Here is a 7,649-nt window from a genome sequence, read left to right as displayed (position 1 = left end):
TACGTAGTGGCCGAGCACGTACACGGCTCGATCACTACGCAGCGACCGAGCTCTCACTGAAGCTCGGTCGCTACGTAGCGACCAGCTCTCCCCGAAGCTCGATTGCTACGTAGCGACCGAGCACGTACACGGCTCGATCACTACGTAGCGACCGAGCTCTCACCGAAACTCGGTCGCTACGTAGCGACCGATCACGTACACGGCTCGGTCGCTACGTAGCGACCGAACACGCACACGACTCGGTCGCTACGTAGCGACCGTGCTTTCTTAAAAATCGATACGACACGAATCCATTCACTCTCGTCTACTCTTTAATGCTATCTCCCGAAGACCGTAGCCAACCCATTTCATGTTTCCCATCATTTGGTACGCACACTCAGCCTTTAAATACGATAGTACCATTCCCAGCCGTACGGTACCCGTTCACCTCCTTGTCGACCATCCCTTGGAGAGTGGAGTCCATCTCCTGGGCCTTACTGATTCGACTCAGTAGGTCAGCTTGTTCCACGACCTCTAGTCCGGCGCCCTCCTCGTTTACTGTCATCGCACAGAGACGTAGTTTTGTTATGGCCGTGGCGAGTTCCTGAGTTTCCTTTGCTCTGGAAACATCCGATTTCCTTTGGCTTAAGGCATCTGCCACCAGATTTGCCTTCCCGGGGTGGTAATCGATGACCAGGTCGTAATCTGCTAGCAGCTCCATCCACCTGCGTTGCCGTAGATTCAAGTCTCCTTGGGTGAACATGTATTTCAAACTCTGGTGATCTGTGAAAATTTGCACCTTTTCTCCGTATAGGTACGATCTCCAGATTTTAAGGGCGAATACCACTGCTGCTAACTCTAGGTCATGTGTTAGGTAGTTAGTCTCATGTTTCCGCAGCTGTCTGGATGCGTAGGCGATCACCCTTCCCTCCTGCATGAGTACGCATCCCACTCCAACCCCGGAGGCGTCGGTGTAGACCACAAATGGCACCCCTTTGTAATGATCGCAACGCTCTCACGCGGATTCGAAATAAGATCTACTGTTTTCTCTAAACTCGTTTGTTACCTTTTCATGATTTCCGCATATATTTGGTCACTTGCCGTTGGCTCTCGCAGAGATCCGGGACCTCTGGGAAAGGGTTTTCCTAGTTTCCTAATTTAAACGTAAATCGACAGTGCGAATTTCGGTTCCCACAAATACCAAAAGAGCCACACATACTCAGTTCGTGGAATTAAAGTACATGAGTAGACATAATCTGAAGGGAACATTAAGAGCAAAACAAAGGTGCCCATTAGGTGTATCATGTGCGGCGGCAGAAGACGGGTTGCTAAGGCTGTTGTTGGTTGGGTGAGTTGTGGTCGGGCAAGTCATGGTTAGGCGTCAGCTGTTCGGCAGCTTTATGGTCAGAGATTATGTGGACGGGTGATGTGTGGTCAGGAGTTGAGTGGTTACGAAGTGTGTGTTCGGACGATGTGTGGACGGGGATTGTGTGGTAGTGCGACGAGCAGTGGTTAGACAAGTTGTGAAGTGGTGAGGAATCAATGATAGGTGCCGAGTGAATGTCGGAGTTGAGGAATAAAGGATAAAACTTTTCTGCAGATTTAAACAAAAAAACATAGAGTTGAGGTTTATATCGAGAACTCAGACAAAACTAAACTAGAAAATCTTATGTTGGAGAACAGAAGAGAGAAACGGACCTTCCATGTTGGAGATTTGGAGTGAACCACAGCGCCGACCGATTTCGATAGCTTTGATTCCGCAAGGGAGACTCTCCAAACCGGTAGTTTCGATAATAGAAGCTTGTAGGAGATAGATTTTTCCAGATTATGTTCTGGAGTGGAGAAAAAAAATGATTGGGGTTCGTGAAGAGTCTCAGTCGATTTACGGATTTAGGTTTTTTTTTATTTTGCTAAAGAGGATTGGTTTTCAACAGAATTAATGGATTATTGACTTTTTAATAATCAGTCAATTTTGTTTGGTTAGGAAACGCAAAAGAACACAAAAATAACTAGTTTAAGGGTATATAGATCAATTCAGTAGGTGAAAGTGTTCTCAAAGTCTAATGTGCCTTATTGAGTAATTGGAAATATGAAATATATCTTTGAGGGTAAAATTTTCTTAACACAAACATATGATGTGGTGTTTACAACAATGTCTGCTGCAAACCAGTCCTTTGAAAACTTTAGATCAAAATTCTCTTTGATTTAAATGTTTCACACATTTACTTTTTCAGTCATTAAATGGGAGCCCAAGTGAAAACAAGTAAAGTTGGAATCAATCGCCTATTTGTATTAACGCATGCTTGAAGGATAAGTCAATCTTAGTAGGAGAAAACGTTGTAAATGTGATAAGAAAAAGAACTTGGTATATGATTATTCGGTTAAGAGACAAGTAATGTCATCATGTGAAAATTGGAGTTTAGAAGAGAATCATCTTCGCTTACCTAGTTACCTATAAGGAAAATTTCATAAAATACCCCAACTAATATTTGTTAAGTTTTTTTAATACCCAAACTTTATCGCTAGCTACTTTAATATTTCAACTAATTATTTTGTCCATTTTAACACATTAACTTTTAAAATTGTGCTCATTTTAATATTAAACTTTATTTATTTTAATCAAAAATATTAATAAGTTGAAATAAAATTAAAAAAATTCTCTAAAATCTAAAATAAAATCTTTAAAATTCCCACTTTTATTTTTGTTATAGGAAAGAAGGCAACTAAATTATGCATAGAATTTTAGATTTAGAAAAACTTAATTTTGAAGGAAGAAAAATAAATTTGTTTTCTATTTTCGAAAATAAACTAAATTTGATATTTACAACTTTAAACTTGTATTACTCAATTTAAGATTATCCACAATTTAGATATTTTTATTTCTAAAATTAGAATTTTGAAGATTGTTTTGTGAATTTTAGAGATTTTTAAAAAACTTATTTGAAACTTATTAATACTTTTAATTAAAAGAAACACAGTTTGGGTATTAAAATGAGCACCATATTAAAAGTTTGTTTATTAAAATGGGAAAAATAGTTAGTTGAGGTATTAAAGCGGAGAGCGAAAAAGTTTGGATAGTAAAAAACTTAACAAAAAAATTTAGTTGGATATTTTTATAGAATTTTTCCTATATAGCACCAGTACTGGCTGACCGGCTATGAAATCGTGGGACTTAAAACAATTATTAAATGATAAATACATATATTTAATTTAATTATTTAAAGGACCGAATGACATATACTATATATTAAATTATTAATCATTAAAATTTTGGAAATCATTGGTGAATGTTTCACCTTGCTATGTTTATTGTATATATAGTACTAGGATTCACTCAAGTCCTAAAACTCATTAGATATTTGAAATTGTTTGTATGGTTTCAAATCTCTAGAAACATAAGAATTATAAGAACAACTTTTCTTATTAGTTTTAGAAACTACTCAAAACTAAAGCTCACAATATGTTTTTCTTAGATCATATGGAACACTTCTACATTAGACCTATATTTATATGAAAATGGGCTACGGAAAACACGAACCTAACCTAAATAGAAAACTTTTTTTTCTTATTTCTAGGTTTCCGTATTGTGTTTATCTTAATATATTAAACATCTAATAATATGTTAAGTTTCCACAAACTTCGAATTATCCAACATTCACCCTTTTAATTCCAACTTGAACCAAGGAGACAATTTCTTGAACTCTGATTAAGTTCCTCATTTGCTTGAACTTACTCCTTGCTAATGGCTTGCTAAGAATGTCGGCCTTCTGCTCACCACCCGCACATGCTCCACTTCAATTTTACTATTCTCCACACACTCACGAATGAAGTGATACTTCTTGAGTCTTACTCCTTCCCTGGAAAATTGGATTCTTCGTTAGAGCAATGGATGATTTGTTGTCGTTTTTAACCTTGACCTTCCCGCCTTTTTACTTAGTATCTCACTCAACAATTCTTTGATCCATATAGCTTGCTTCGCTGCTTCTGTTGATACCATGAACTCAGCTTCGCATGATGACAATGCAACCGTCTGCTGTTTTTGTGATGTCCAAGTGATCAACTGAACCGTAATAGAATGCATGTTGTGACGTGCTCCTCCAGTCATCGAGATCAATGTTGTGACTGCTGTCACTATAACCAACGACACTCCTTGACCCATATCTCTTAAAGAACAGACTGAAGTTTTTTGTTAACAGACTGAAGTTTTTTGTTCCTTTCACATACCGCACTATGTGCTTGATGGCTTGTCCGTGAGAGTCTCTCGGATTGTGCATGTATATGCTAAGAACTCCAACTGCGTAACACCGGTCGGGTCTTGTGTGAAGTTGATACCTCAAACATCCTATGATTCTTCTGAACTCTGTAGCATTTATCTCTCGTTTATCTTCAGCTTTTGAGATCTTCTAATTCGCCTCCATTGGAATTTGAGTTACGTTACACACTTCCATCTTTGTGTCACACATGATTCCTTGAGAATACTTTTCTTGTTTTATTTTGATTGTGTCTGCTCCTTGAATCACCTCAATGCCAAGATAGTATGTTAGCTTACCTAGATCTGACATCTCAAACTTCTTAGACATCTCCTCCTTGAATTGCTTAATCACCTTAAGCAAAGTTCCCATCACAAATCGATCATCGACGTAGATGGCTATGATCAAGACGTCTCCTCCTTCAGTCTTGCGGTACACTGATGGTTCCTTCGTGCACTTCTTAAATCTCATCTCCTTGAGAACTTGATCAAGTTTCACATTCCATGTTCTGGGTGCCTGGCGTAATCCATATAAAGTCTTGTGTAACACATACACTTGATCCTCTTCTCCTTCCTTTTCAAAACCTTCGGGTTGAGTTACATACACTAACTCCTTTAGATCTCCATTCAAGAAAGAGGTCTTCACGTCCATGTGATGTATCTCCCAACCGTTTGTTGCTGCAAAGGCTATTAAGAGCCGAATAGTTTCGAGTCTTGCCACTGGTGCAAACACTTCATCGAAGTCTATTCCTTTTCTTTGTACATAGCCTTTTGCCACAAGTGTCGCCTTATACTTGTTTACTGTGCCTTCCGCCTTTCTCTTGATCTTGTAGATCCACTTCAACCCTATAGATTTAACTCCAGTCGGTCTATCCACAAGCTCCCATGTCTTGTTTCTTGTGATAGACTCCAACTCGGCCACCATCGCTTCAACCCATTCTCGTATGTGTTCAGCCTCAAAATAGTTCTCTGGCTCGCCATCCACTGTGAGCAGCAGCATTTCACTTTCTTGATCTGCAAGTAACACATAATCATCGAGATATCTTGGTTTTTTTATGGTTCGGCCTTGTCTAGTCACCAACGATTGTCCTCCACCGTCTTGGTTTGCATTTTGAACCTCATCTTCTTCTTCTTCATCATCTTGGTTTATAGCTGCCTGCCCATGATCATCACCTTGATCATTACGTTCTTCTATATCACCCTCATGTGGAAGCTTAAGGATACTTGGTTCACAATCAGCTTGGTTGTTGTAGAAGACCAGTTCCAAGCATTCTTCTCATCGAAAATCACATCTCTACTCACCATCACATTCCATGCGACTGCATCATAGAGTCTATAGGCTTTGGAACCCGACTCAGTTCCAAGATTGATCACACTCTTTGATCTCTCATCCAACTTCTTCAGATAAGGCCCAGTGATTTTCGCATGAGCTACACAACCGAATATCCTCAAGTGCTTGATATTTGGTTTCTTCGACGTGAGGCACTCGTATGGCATCTGATCCTTTAAAGCTTTTGTAGGAACTTTGTTGATGAGGTAAGTTGAATGTCGTACACCTTCCCCCCCCCCCAAAAGTAGTTCGACATCTTCATTGCCTTCAGCATACTTCTTGTCATTCCCCATTAACGTTCGATATTCTTCTCTCCACAACACTGCTTTGCTGAGGGGTGTAAGGCGCGGTAAGGTGCTTTTTGACTCCATTCTCTTCACATAATAGATTGAACTCAGCTGAGGTAAACTCTCCTCCTCTATCAGTGCGAAAGGTTTTACAGGATGACCATGTTTGCTTCTCTACACTCTCTTTAAACCTTTTGAATCGATCGAATACCTCACTCTTCTTCTTCAATATTATAATCCACATATACCTAGAGAATTCATCGATCAAGACAAAGACATACTTATTATTTGTGGTCGTTGGTGGTGTGATTGGCTCACACAAATCTCCATGCAATAACTCTAATGGCTTTGTCGCACGAAACATGGCATTGGTCAGGAATGAATGTCTGATCTGCTTCCCTGCGAGACATGCGTCATACACGCTTTCTTTGTGTGTTACACACAGAATTCCTACGACCATCTCCTTCCTTACCATGCTGTTCATCACTCCATAGCTTATATGTCCTAGTCGAGCATGCCACCTCCATGTAGCATCTTCATCCCTTACATGTAAACACTCCGGGTAGCTTATCCCCATAAGGGTCTTGTAGAGGCGATTAGGAGATCTTGAAACACGTACTAGCAACCTTCCACACGAATCTGTGAGAGTTAATGATCTCACTCAAATTACCCTATGGAGTGAATTACTCTCTCAGATAAGAGGTTCAGTTGTAGTACTTAGGGATCAAATTCACAGGGATCAAATTCACAGGGAGCTAAGGGACCTAATAAATCTAATCAGAGTGATTAAGCTAGGTTGATTATGATTAAATTTAAATAGCAAATTTGTGAGCAAGACAGTTGCTCGATTGATTTGACTGAGGTTTTGGTACTTAGATGAAATAGCTAGACTTAGGGTTTCTATTCAGGTAATCAGGATTATAATCCCTACAGAAGCCTAACAAGTTGTATGCATGATATTATAGAGCTCAACACTTATAAACAAACCAACCGGCTCTCGCTTTCTAGGTTTGTCTATTGACCAGATATAAGTGTCGATCGATGATTCAATAGGAATATCGATCGATACACTTGTTGTACCGTCGATCGATTATTCGATTGGAATATCGATAGTTGCGTTTAGTCAAGCTTTACGCGCGGGTTGAATGTGCTCACTAGGCTTCCTAGATCAGATCTCGCCTTACTCTAGCAATCCTAGCTCAATTAGGATGGATTCAGGGTGAGATGCAAGTGAAGACCGGTACCCCAAACTCCTAGAGCTAGTTTTAGCTAGCTAAACTAGAAACATGCTTTAATGACAATCCTAATGATGAATATCACAACTTATCAATCTATAGTTGGGGCTAATCCCTCATAACCTATTTAAACCCTAAAACTACATAGACATGGCTAAGCAATTTATAACTGCAATTAGGTATAAAAAGTGCATAGATAAATAAATAGATATCAATGGAGTTCCAATCATAAACCTCTTTGGATCTTCTCTTCAATCTCCTAAAAATCCTAGAAAACTTTTGCTGTGAAAATAGTAAAACAAGAAAGCACACCTTGTGTAATACTCCGTCCTTAAAAAAAAAAAAAAAAAACCATAATTTCGGTATTATGGAATTTCTCGGGGAAGCCGAAGGCTCGAGAAATATTTATCCTCAAGGTTAAAGTTAGTCTACAGGTTATTAAAATATTCAGCTCATCAGATTGGGAATGAAAAAATATTCGGGATTGATCGCGGGACGAAAATTCACCAGAAGGGCCGAAATCGCGCAAATCGACCGAGAAGCTCGAGGTGGCTTGATCTAAGGGATCA

The 7,649-nt window shown here is 39.3% G+C and overlaps 1 long non-coding RNA gene across 1 annotated transcript; it reads right to left on the bottom strand.

Annotated features, from left to right (window-relative positions):
- Positions 1-1,148: 1,148 nt before the first annotated feature.
- Positions 1,149-1,905, bottom strand: LOC106305134. The gene is made up of 2 exons (XR_001262918.1): positions 1,678-1,905; positions 1,149-1,573 (listed from the first exon to the last, which is right to left on the bottom strand). It is a non-coding gene; the product is annotated as an uncharacterized LOC106305134 (long non-coding RNA).
- Between the last annotated feature and the right edge of the window lie 5,744 nt (positions 1,906-7,649).

Source organism: Brassica oleracea, chromosome C7 (genome assembly GCF_000695525.1).
Source record: "Brassica oleracea var. oleracea cultivar TO1000 chromosome C7, BOL, whole genome shotgun sequence".
NCBI lineage: Eukaryota > Viridiplantae > Streptophyta > Magnoliopsida > Brassicales > Brassicaceae > Brassica > Brassica oleracea.
The sequence above is the reverse complement of the archived record's forward strand: the minus strand, read 5'-3'. Positions and strand labels throughout refer to the sequence as shown.